General features: G+C 39.7%; 1 long non-coding RNA gene across 1 annotated transcript; it reads right to left on the reverse strand.

Annotated features, from left to right (window-relative positions):
* Positions 1-289: 289 nt before the first annotated feature.
* On the reverse strand, positions 290-5,607 carry LOC108538738 (uncharacterized). The gene is made up of 2 exons (XR_001888180.1): positions 5,556-5,607; positions 290-1,369 (listed from the first exon to the last, which is right to left on the reverse strand). It is a non-coding gene; the product is annotated as an uncharacterized LOC108538738 (long non-coding RNA).
* Between the last annotated feature and the right edge of the window lie 1,822 nt (positions 5,608-7,429).

Here is a 7,429-nt window from a genome sequence, read left to right on the forward strand (position 1 = left end):
CTCAAGCCCTACCCCCACAGCCCTTTCCCTTTGTCGATTTCCAGCGAGAAGCAGATCCAAACTGAGAAGGGAGAAGATGTGATATTTGATATCACAAAAAACTTGAGTTTTGATGAATATCTTGGACAGGACATTCTATGTTCCAAATAGAGATTATGTGTTACAAAGTGACTGTAGGACCAAAAGTGAGCAGCAAATTCATGAACCTCTTAGATTTTTTTCATTTAGGCCATGATAAGATTACTGCCAATGACTCAACTTTTAAAATACAAGTGAATAACTAAATAAGTAAGGTAAAATTGCACTTTTAATTGTATTTTGATGACATTGTGAGCTGTGATTCAGTCACTTCATCTCGCAGAACTTCTGCTGGTGGTAATCACATTTAATATTGTTACAATCGCCCCTTCCTCTCACCTTGTGGATGTATGTCCCCCCAGTCTCCTTCTGAAAGGTAAGTGAATACAGCTCGTTAGGGTGTTACATTAGAATCACTGTTTTGGAAAAGTCAAGCATGGTGTGGGCTTCTGGTGTCAGATGTGAATGTGAGAGATGAACAGCCAAGCTCTGCAAATAAAACACAGCCTTACTCATCCCCCTTCCCTCGCATGCACCACCACCCCATCTTCAAAGTCAGGGCTGCCTCAGCATGTCACAGGAGGCAGGGAATATCATCTTGTAAACACCAGCGATGAGCATGAGCCAAGACCCCCAGCAGCAGAGGATACAAACCGTCCTCCGAAGCAGGATTTAATTACATTCTCCGTCAGGAAAGGAAGTTAGATTTGCTTCAGTGGAATTGCATTTTCTGCATTCGGGTGATTTGTCTGTCCTATAAAACCATTTCCCAGTACCACTACTGGAAGGCTGGCAACTAGAAACCTGCGTGGCTCACTCTTTAGACCGAAGGCCACTCCTGTCCCCGTGTTTACATTTCTACCTTTCACAGCCTGGCCTTCCCAGAGGCCTTTCTGAAAACAGGACAGAGTCCTCGGGGGAAAGCGCTCAAGATTAGTGCTGTAAATTCTGCTCCATGGCTCTGCTACTTCATGTTCTATAATATTCCTGAATTCCTGCTTTTCTGAGGTCAAGGGTCCTGTCTTGTTGTCCAGTGTCTCCTACTGAACAAAATTCTCATCTGACTCCTTTGCCCTATTATGTTTGGGGTGTCGGGCTGATTCTCTGATGATCTCAGTCACAGCCTCCTCTATCTTCTTCAAAAACAGCATTTTGTGGATGAGTTGTGTGCTGGCAGTATTTTCTTTAAACAGTTCTCTATGTTAAAAATGTTGCCAATCAGAATATCTTCGGATATAACAACTGTTAAAGTACACAAGAAGTCCTCGGTTCAGGGCTTCAAGGAACTCACCTGGATGCAAATCAAAGAATGAGTTGCCAGACTGGACAAAGCCAAGAGGAAAAGAAGTGGACAGTTTGGACCTAGTCCTTAAGGAATCACCATATGGATGATTTCATGCTCACATTTACCCCATTTCTATAGCACTTGGGAAATATTTGAGTGCAAATGAATATTTGACTTGGGAATTCATCTTTGACTTCATCTTTGAGAATTTCTGAACATCCTCAGATTGTAGAGATTCCAGCCATGTGGGTACAGACCCAAACTATGAATACATGTGTTTAGAAAAGAGAGCCTTTCTGCCCTAGTCCCAGCCATTGTTTCTGGTGGGCGCAACAACATCCTCCTACCCCCTCTCACTGATTCTGTCTTTTGCCACCTTCAACACATTCCAGTGGTGCTCAAGCAGAACGACTTTGCCCCTGATTTGGCAATATCTGGAGACAATTTTGGTTGTCATAACTAGGGGGTAGGGAATGACGTTATAGTTTCATTAGGGAGAAGCCAGGGATGATGGTAAACATCGTACAATGCAGAAGAATATCTGTTACAACAAGGAATCATCCAGTCCAAGATGTCAGTTGTCCAGAGAAACCCTGGTGTATTCCCACACTGCAGCAGGAATGATCCTTTTAAAATTTACAGCAGGTAATGTTACTCCTCTGCTCAGAACCTCTCAGTTGTTTTCAGTGTCTGCTGGAGTATAAGTCAGAGTTCCTCACAGCTTATAAAGGCCAAGATGACCTGTTCCTGCTCCTCCCTGACCTCGACTCCTGCTGCTTTCTTTTCGCTCACTCCACTCCAGCCAGGAATTTCTCCTTGTTCCTCCAACCACTTCTCCAATCCATTCATGCTTCTGCTCAAATGTCATTTCCTTAGAGAGGATTTCCCTGGCAAATTTACATATATAAAAGCAAATACTCCATAACTTTTCCCACCCTACACCACAGGGAAACACATTTAGATGAATTATAATCCATGGTTCACGGCATATATTCAATGTTAACCCTGTAAAATGTCTGCCCTCCCTCCCTCCCTCCCTTCCTTCCTTTATTCCTTCCTTCCTTCCTTCCTTCCCTCCTTTCTCCCTGCCTCCCATTCTTCCTTCCTCCCTCCCTCCCTTCCTCCTTCCTTCCTTCCTTCATTCTTCCTTCCCTGCAAATAATATAATTAAATCCAGTAATCCAACATCCAACATGAAGCTAGAACCCTCACAGAAACCCATGTGACTACCCAATAATTTCTTTGCCACTCCTCATTCAAGACAACTACTACCCCGAATCTTGTATTAACAATGTTCTCGATTTCATTTGATATACATTAACACATCTATTTGTACTTCTTTAAAAATATTAGTTTGGGTTGTATGTGTTAGGCTTTATAAAAAATATAATGTTTTAAATATAAACTAGCTTATTTTGTATTCCTATTATATTGCTATGATCCATCTTCAATGTTGCATGTAGTTATAATCACTCAGTTTTCATTGCTACATAATAGTCTCTGTTTGAATATGCCATACTTTTCTTCTCCAGTCCCCACTATACAGGACTGTGTTTGTTTCTAGGTGTTTGCCATAATGAACTTTGGAACATGTTAGGGTTTCTCTAGATATAACTTATCATCACCTGATATTTTATGTATGCACTGGCTCATTTGTTGATTGCCTGGCTCTTCCCAGTAGAATGCAAAGCCCCCGGGAACACAGCCACTGTTTTCCCCCTGATATATCCACAAAGCCTAACATAGTGCCTGCTATATAGTAGGAACTCCATTTATATCTACTTTCTCCACCTTTACCCTTTTTGTCCTGTTGCCTGGCTTATTATAATAGCCTTCTAACCTGTCTCCCTGCTGCTTCCCTTGCTGCCCTTAAATCAACTCTCAACATAACTGCCAGGATTATTTTGTTAAAAGTTATGCGGGATTCTGTCATTTTCTGTTCAAAATCTCCAGCAGCTTCCCCTATCTCAAATTAAAAGCCAAAGTCCTTATAAGAAACTACGGTTTTCTAAGATCTGGCTTCCTTCACTTCTCTAAACTTATCTCCTAATATCTGTACTCTGGGCACACTGGCCTCCTCGGCACTCTTGAACACTCTACATTCATAACCCCTAGGACATTTGCTCTTGCTGTACTCTTTGCTTGGACAGTTTTTCCCTCAAATATCTACAAAGCTTATATCTTACTTCCTTCCCTTGTGTGCTCAAAAGTCACATATTGAGGTCTTCTCTTTCACTCCATGTAAAATTGAAACTCTCTCTTCACATTCTGTCCCCTATACAGTGCTTTTTGTCCTTAGAGCTCATTGCTATTTAACTTTTTTTACTTATATATTTTATTTGTTTATGTCCTCCTACTGAACTGCAACCTTTATAAAGCTAAGATTTTGAGTTCACTAGGGTCCCTAGAATATGCCTGGCACATATGAGTTGCTCAATTAATACTGAATGAATAAATGAATAACGGGGAAAGTGAACATGATAAGTAGCTGTTATTATGCGACAACTTATTTGGGCATTCATTAGATCATAGTTATATTTTTGATGGTCTAGTGGATGCCAGAATGACTTAAAACTTTAAAAATAAAATATTCCCAAAGCTACTGATGCAACCATCTGAAAAAATAGAAGATGATGTAAGATATGCACATGACTAGAGTCAGACCACTAATTCTGAAGATTCTAGTTCCTGAAGCTAGTTTTAAAATATTAAACATAATTTTTGCTTTGTATAAATCAAGGCACAAGAATTCCTAGAGGGCAAAATCAGATCTAGACTTTTGTGGTGCATTTATGGAGGAGCGAAGCACAGACCCCGTTTGCTGGAGTCTGTCACACGAGGAACTTCTCAAGACTCCAGAGGAACAATAATGCCTCTTTGCTGCTGGTGTGGTCTTGTGGTTCTTAAGGAAAGCAACGGTTTTGCCAAAGTTATTACAAATATTTAAAAATTATTCAGTTCTAAGTTTCAATGTGTGTTTTTAAAAATGACTTCACTCTAGCTTCATAACATTTCCAAAGAAATCTCTAAGAAAAAATGACTTCTGGAGGGAGCTAGATAAGAAGGAGAAGATAGATGATTTCTGGCTGCCATGTCATTATTAACCACAAATAGAAGAAAGGAAATGCACAAGGAATAAAATTAATGTCCTTAAAAGATATGGATACATCTTAACATCAAAGAATTTTGAGCTCAGGATATGTATTTTATAATTTTAGATAAATCTTGAATTACATAAATCTTTAAAATGTCAAGATGTGGCAAAGCCACTTCACAATCATGGTTTGTCATCTTGTCAATGCTCTTGACTTTTGAGTTCTCATGTAAAGAAGGCATTCCTTTTGCTGTCGTCCTTCTGATAAAATTAGCTATGTGTGTTGTGTAGTAGTATTTCCATCCACACACAAGGGTGTGATTTCACATTCTTTGTTACAACTGCTACTCAACCATTTATTTAAAATAAAAGTCTAAAACTGAAATCCTCTAATGAGTTGGAAAAGTTTTGCTTTAAAAATAATCCTTTTAGAGTGATTTCCAGTGCCATTTAGGGGATATAAGGAAGGAAAGTCCAAGGTGTCTATATTTTATCTACAAATAAAACAATCATGTGAACACATGCCTGTTTGATCTGTGCCTGGTAGCTTAGCATGGCTACAGCAAGTGAGGCACTTGTAATCATTTCAGCCTCCACCCAACCCCAACCATCAGCATTTCTCATCAAAGGAGGACATTTACATGCTCTGAAAGATCGAATGAAAATAAGTGAAAACCTCTTCAGGTATTTGTCTTAAAAGTTCTTTGAGAGTACATGGAGTTTGGATCATGAAAGCAGAGCTCAATTCGTAGTTTTGATTCTTCCCAGTCTCACATTTTTAAAAAATGTTCTTTCACCACCTCCATGTGCAGAAGGCAATGAGCTTGCTTTGTTTCCCAACTGACCTATTCATATCAAGTTAGTTACACCCACTTAAGTCTCCCCACCACCTTTGGCCAATCCCACAGAGCCCTCCTATGGAGCTGGAAACTCATATGGAGACTTTTGTTTTTTATAGAGAATTCAATCGCTCAATGCCGCAAGACACCCTTTCTTATTAAAACGAGAAAGAAATGCATGGAAGTTGTTAAAAACAAATCATTTTCCATTAGTAAAAGTTACATGATTGGAAAGAGAAGAGCACATTGCTGTAATTACCGGTACATTAAGCAGGGGATGAACAGCTGCGTGAACTTGGAGTCAGTAGAATAACAGCCACTGAGCCAGCTTCCCCATATGGTCCAAGTGAGGAGGTGGGGCTTCTAGCTGCCTGGGGGTTGGGGAGAGGTGAGGAGGGGGCAAACAAATCCCATTCAAGTAGGGAATGTGCGCCAAGAAATGTCTGGCTTCCCAATCCAAACCCAGCTTTCTCTGTGCTGCACTGGAAAATCCCCTGGCCTCCATAACAAAACCTCTAAAATCAATGTTGTCTTTTCCTAAAGAGAGCAAAATGTGAGCGTTTTCAGACTTTTGGCTACATTGCTACTAATAGAAAAGACGACCTCAGAAGGACTTAGTCACTTCCTCAGCTCTTTTGGGGTGTGGCTATGACTTGGAATTATTGGTGTCACTTAGTAAACACTGTATTTGATCTAGCATTTGCCTTCTCTCCCAATTAAAAATAGAGTCTGGCCAACAGCGACAGGTCCCCATCACCTGGTACTGGCCTCAGTCTGTTTCAGTGAAAAGCACTATAGGCTTCTAATTGGCATTCTCTTCAGAATTTGGCAAATTTGGGCAAAGCAGACCAGCACTATAGTAACCTTTCATGATCAATGCAAATCCTAACAGAAAAGCATTCCACTCTTCTTACATTGTACGTCATAAATTAAACACAATAAATTTTATTGTGAAACCTCCTAGGAAGACATTCCTGATAGACAAAGCAGAAAATGCTTGCCATTATACTAAACAGAGCTAAAATGTGATAGTTGCTGGAAGGGTCGGCTATAAGGAATCTAGCTATTTACAGGGGAAATACCAAAAAGACTACATCATTTGCAAGGAGATGTTTTTGTAAGTACCATGTCCAAAACCGTTTGGGTTTCAACTATATGAAGGTTATTATTACAGAGAATGGTGACCAGCTGTTCTTCATTGCCTCTGAAAACAGAATGAGAGAAAAATGGCATTAAAATGGAATTGGAAGAATTCAAGCTTCCTAAAAATTTGAGTTTGTTAACAGGAGGAAGGATCCACACTAGGGAGTTAGAAAATGAATGCCTTTCATTTTCTGTTGCTTTTAAAAAATAAAAAGTGGCACTTTTAAGACAGTTCAGGTACAATTTTGTCCATCAGAAAATACTGAATTTGATAATCTTACAAATTTCTATTAAAATAATTTCAAAATATTTAAGAAATATGACTATTGGAAATTAGGCTATGTCGGGAGAATAATTCATCCAGTCATGCTATGGTGTCAGGGCATCTTGTAAACTGACAGAGTATTACTAAAGGAGTCCTGTCGGAAATGTGTGCATTTCATGCCATAGATTTATGCAGGCATATTCGAAGAAGAAGGATAATGACTTCCCTGTCAATTAATATTGTCTTCAGAAATATCTAAATTTACAAATAAAAGAAAAACAGGCTGGGCACGGTGGCTTATGCCTGTAATCCCAACACTTTGGGAGGCAGAGGAGGGTGGATCACCTGAGGTCAGGAGCTCGAGACCAGCCTGGCCAACATGGTGAAACCCTGTCTCTGCTAAAAATACAAAAATTAGCTGGGTGTAGTGGTGCATGCCTGTAATTCCAGCTACTTGGGAGGCTGACGTAGAACAATCACTTGAACCCAGGAGGCAGAAGTTGCAGTGAGTCGAGATTGTACTACTGCACTCTAGCCTGGGTGACAGAGCGAGACTTCATCTTAAAAAAAAAAAAAGACAAAAAGAAAAGAAAAACAATAGTATTCTACTCAATAGAATAGACACACCGCTATCTCTTAAAAAAGTATTAGATTGATGAATACACAGATATAAAAACATCATTTGGTGGGTATCAGGATTTCCACTGATAGTTAATTTGTGGACT

This window comes from Rhinopithecus bieti, unplaced genomic scaffold (genome assembly GCF_001698545.2).
Source record: "Rhinopithecus bieti isolate Rb0 unplaced genomic scaffold, ASM169854v2 scaffold_15336, whole genome shotgun sequence".
Taxonomy (NCBI): domain Eukaryota; kingdom Metazoa; phylum Chordata; class Mammalia; order Primates; family Cercopithecidae; genus Rhinopithecus; species Rhinopithecus bieti.